Source organism: Schistocerca piceifrons, unplaced genomic scaffold (assembly GCF_021461385.2).
Source record: "Schistocerca piceifrons isolate TAMUIC-IGC-003096 unplaced genomic scaffold, iqSchPice1.1 HiC_scaffold_1239, whole genome shotgun sequence".
Taxonomy (NCBI): domain Eukaryota; kingdom Metazoa; phylum Arthropoda; class Insecta; order Orthoptera; family Acrididae; genus Schistocerca; species Schistocerca piceifrons.
The window spans coordinates 20,001-25,000 of record NW_025727058.1 but is presented as its reverse complement, the minus strand read 5'-3'; the positions used below and the strand labels follow the sequence as shown (position 1 = coordinate 25,000).

The following is a 5,000-nucleotide window of genomic DNA, read 5'->3' as shown; positions in this document are numbered from 1 at the left end:
TTCCGAAAACCAACAAAATAGAACCGAGGTCCTATTCCATTATTCCATGCACACAGTATTCAGGCGGGCTTGCCTGCTTTAAGCACTCTAATTTGTTCAAAGTAAACGTGCCGGCCCACCGAGACACTCAATAAAGAGCACCCTGGTAGGATTTCAACGGGGTCCGCCTCGGGACGCACGAGCACGCACGGGGCGGTCGCACGCCTTCGGCTCGCCCCACCGGCAGGACGTCCCACGATACATGCCAGTTAAACACCGACGGGCGGTGAACCAACAGCGTGGGACACAAATCCAACTACGAGCTTTTTAACCGCAACAACTTTAATATACGCTATTGGAGCTGGAATTACCGCGGCTGCTGGCACCAGACTTGCCCTCCAATAGATACTCGTTAAAGGATTTAAAGTGTACTCATTCCGATTACGGGGCCTCGGATGAGTCCCGTATCGTTATTTTTCGTCACTACCTCCCCGTGCCGGGAGTGGGTAATTTGCGCGCCTGCTGCCTTCCTTGGATGTGGTAGCCGTTTCTCAGGCTCCCTCTCCGGAATCGAACCCTGATTCCCCGTTACCCGTTACAACCATGGTAGGCGCAGAACCTACCATCGACAGTTGATAAGGCAGACATTTGAAAGATGCGTCGCCGGTACGAGGACCGTGCGATCAGCCCAAAGTTATTCAGAGTCACCAAGGCAAACGGACCGGACGAGCCGACCGATTGGTTTTGATCTAATAAAAGCGTCCCTTCCATCTCTGGTCGGGACTCTGTTTGCATGTATTAGCTCTAGAATTACCACAGTTATCCAAGTAACGTGGGTACGATCTAAGGAACCATAACTGATTTAATGAGCCATTCGCGGTTTCACCTTAATGCGGCTTGTACTGAGACATGCATGGCTTAATCTTTGAGACAAGCATATGACTACTGGCAGGATCAACCAGGGAGCTGCGTCAACTAGAGCTGAGCAGCCGGCCGCCCGGGAGTGTGTCCCGGGGGCCCGCGCGAACACGCAAGCGTCCGCTCAATCATTCTGCAAACAGGAGGAGGCTGAGCTCCCCTGCACAATACACCTCGAAACCCTCTCAGGTCCCGGCGGCGCGCAGCGCCGTCCCAAGTACTTGGTCGGGTTCGAGAGAGGCGCAATCGCCCGGAGTTAGGCGAGTAGACGCTTTCGGTGCGACCACCCGTGCTCCCAACTGAGCTTGCCGCTGCCGACAGAGGCCCGGGAGCGTGCTGTCGTGGCATTGCCGGCGGGAGACAACACGCGCCACCTACGGTGACCGGCAGCTCCAACGCCAGCGCCACAGAAGGACAAAAGCCCCACTTGGGTGCCGAAGCGAACTCTCCCAGCACAGCGCACGCGCCAACACATCCGCACAGCTGCGATACAAACCACCAGCGAGAACCGCTGGGGCGACCGAGCAGCAGACGGCGTCGCGGCGCCGAGCGCCGGGCGGCAGCGCATCCTCAACGCACACAGTCCTCAATCGGACCAGCACACTGAAGATGTCCACCGCGCTTCGCACCGGGCCCGCGAGGACCTACTTTGGCCGCACGGCGCCGCGCGCAGGGTGCGCCGGCGCGCAGCTGCGACGCCTGCCGCGTCCGTCGGCCGGCGCGCCTGCCACTGGCCGCCCCCACCAGCCGGCTGTAGCGCGTGCGCCCACGCACCGCGCGGCCAGCACGCCGGGAGGCGCCCCCTCACCGGCCGGGGACGGTCCCACCCAGCCACCGCCGCGTATCGCTTCACACCCAGATGCCGTTCAGTTTCGTCGGCATGGTGGGTATCGCTGGAACAACCGGTTAGTACCTCAACCTATCGTCGCCATCACCGATTCACCCCTAGCGAGAACAACCGCACCACAACAGGTTACCATTTGTTCATTTGCGTAACTTCACCAGAAAACGCAGGCGTCCATCGCCATTTGCAACTTCCACGATTATTGCATGCCTGTGTCAGGTGTCACGCCACACTACGTCTGCCCACATACACGCAACAAAATGTGCACGCCTAGACAATACGTGGAAGGTGGCCCCCGTACGTATGCGATGTCCATTGCTCGAACGACTGTCAACCGGCCTCTGTAGCATGTCGCAGATATGGAACGCGGTGCACCATGCCATCACGGTGTGTGAGGAGAGACGACTAGGTCCGAATACATCAACAGACAGCTCATGCTGATCGCCATCCACGGCGTCCGTTCCTCCCACACGTCTCTATGGCGTACCACACTGCAATCCAGCTCTCATAGGGAGACGACACGTAGCTGCGTGCACAATATTTGCACTGTATGGTCCGCCGTTTTTGGGCGCAGTCGTTGTACGGTCACACATGTGCCACGATGTATCATTCAGTACATAAGGACGAATGTGCAGTACAGATTGTGGTTTACGCGTACGACATTAGCGGACAGTTGACACAGGCCGCACCACAACGTAGCCTGAGTACGTCGCATGCGGAGGGCATTGAACATGCAAAGTTCTCACCAACCAGCTTGCGAAGGCAGGGGGCAAGGTGGGGACGTGGGGAGGGGCGGCATGTACGTCCTGCTGCCATCCACATTACAGTGTACAGCAGGAGCATGTGGAAAGTGAGCAAGACTTGCAAGGTGTTTAACATGAAGCGATACACAGGGGAGCGGGGAGTGCGAGTAGCGAACTATATTGCGAGGGTTGCGGGTGGGCAACACTACACTAATTGAACGAGTCGTATAACAATTACAGAGCAGGTTTAGGCGACAACGTGGGTTACGTTAGGCGACAACGTGGGTTAGGTTAAGGCACGACGTGGGTTAGGTTAAGGCACGACGTGGGTTAGGTTAAGGCACAACATGGGTTAGGTTAAGGCACAACATGGGTTAGGTTAAGGCACAACATGGGTTAGGTTAAGGCACAACATGGGTTAGGTTAAGGCACAACATGGGTTAGGTTAAGGCACAACATGGGTTAGGTTAAGGCACAACATGGGTTAGGTTAAGGCACAACATGGGTTAGGTTAAGGCACAACATGGGTTAGGTTAAGGCACAACATGGGTTAGGTTAAGGCACAACATGGGTTAGGTTAAGGCACAACATGGGTTAGGTTAAGGCACAACATGGGTTAGGTTAAGGCACAACATGGGTTAGGTTAAGGCACAACATGGGTTAGGTTAAGGCACAACATGGGTTAGGTTAAGGCACAACATGGGTTAGGTTAAGGCACAACATGGGTTAGGTTAAGGCACAACATGGGTTAGGTTAAGGCACAACATGGGTTAGGTTAAGGCACAACATGGGTTAGGTTAAGGCACAACATGGGTTAGGTTAAGGCACAACATGGGTTAGGTTAAGGCACAACATGGGTTAGGTTAAGGCACAACATGGGTTAGGTTAAGGCACAACATGGGTTAGGTTAAGGCACAACATGGGTTAGGTTAAGGCACAACATGGGTTAGGTTAAGGCACAACATGGGTTAGGTTAAGGCACAACATGGGTTAGGTTAAGGCACAACATGGGTTAGGTTAAGGCACAACATGGGTTAGGTTAAGGCACAACATGGGTTAGGTTAAGGCACAACATGGGTTAGGTTAAGGCACAACATAGGTTAGGTTAAGGCACAACATAGGTTAGGTTAAGGCACAACATAGGTTAGGTTAAGGCACAACATAGGTTAGGTTAAGGCACAACATAGGTTAGGTTAAGGCACAACATAGGTTAGGTTAAGGCACAACATAGGTTAGGTTAAGGCACAACATAGGTTAGGTTAAGGTACAACATAGGTTAGGTTAAGGTACAACATAGGTTAGGTTAAGGTACAACATAGGTTAGGTTAAGGTACAACATAGGTTAGGTTAAGGTACAACATAGGTTAGGTTAGGTTAGGTTACACGTTGTTGTAAGGAAAGGTGTAGGGGGGGGGCGGGGGCGGCAGGTTCGTTGATAGTGATTATAGTAAGTGAATGCTTGTGACATGATCAGATTTGTCACGTCAGGATGCACCTTTGGCTTATTAGAGGCGGCGCTCCAATTCTATGCTTGTGTCAGACCTGTGTCTTTGACTCATGTCATTGTTTGTGCGCTGTGACAGGAGGTACTATTGTGATGTTGGGTGCACCGTTGTATAGGACATGTGTGGGTGTTGGTGCCTGATCTGCGCAATGGTGGATGTCGAAAGGGTGGGATATTGTATTTTCCGCATGGACCTCCTGGTCTGGTTGTGATAGTGTGGATTGTGTAATGTGGCGGAGAGGATGCACTGGATGTTGTTCCATGCTGGTGCTTACATATTGTATGTACGCCCGTTAGAAGCAGAGAGTGGTGCGTGATCAGAGTGGCTGGCTGACGTGTGGTTCCCATTGTGGGCAGACTCTTTCAGCATGTATACGGACAGTTGTATATATATTCTGTAGTTTGATGGCTCTGCATTGATTACTAATCAGCGCCGTGTGTACGGGTAATCTGGTTCCAGTCCAAAATGTTCCATCTGTGTACATTAGTGACAAAGACTCCCCTCATGCAGTGGGGCTCGGTCTGTTATAACTCTTCCGCGTAATATATTTGCCCCACGTTTTTGCGACTGCGAGTGCGAGTGCAACGCGCATGGGGACCGACATGCTGATGGCTCGGTATCGGACGCCGTACAGTGAGCAACGCGATCGCGTCTCTCGCTCGTAAGTGGTACAGGTCGCGGCTCATGTATAGGGACAGCGGGAATGTCGCATATTGGCAATAACTCTTCATGAAACGCACGTTATAGGGGTGGATTGCACTTTACGAGTGCGGGAAACGTCCGCCGTTCATCCGCTGGAGGTGCGCGTTTGGCGGTTGGGGTGGTGCACGAACGGGTGCGGGTGGAGTCATTGCCGGTCCACGGCTTCGTGCGGCAGAGCCACTGGAGATTGGGTGCTATGGTCGACAGAGGCTGCAGGCTTTGTGGGTGGCGTCGAAAGGCGGGCACTGTGGCGCCATCGCTGTCTTAATCGGCTTGGCGTCGCATAGATGGCGGTATCGTCGTTGGAGG

At 53.6% G+C, this 5,000-nt stretch overlaps 1 non-coding gene across 1 annotated transcript in view; it reads right to left on the bottom strand.

The window, feature by feature from the left end:
- Positions 1-944, bottom strand: part of LOC124730376 — a 1,909-nt gene extending 965 nt beyond the window's left edge. The window contains exon 1 of the ribosomal RNA XR_007007995.1: positions 1-944. This exon is cut by the window's left edge and continues 965 nt beyond it. This is a non-coding gene — a ribosomal RNA (small subunit ribosomal RNA).
- Between the last annotated feature and the right edge of the window lie 4,056 nt (positions 945-5,000).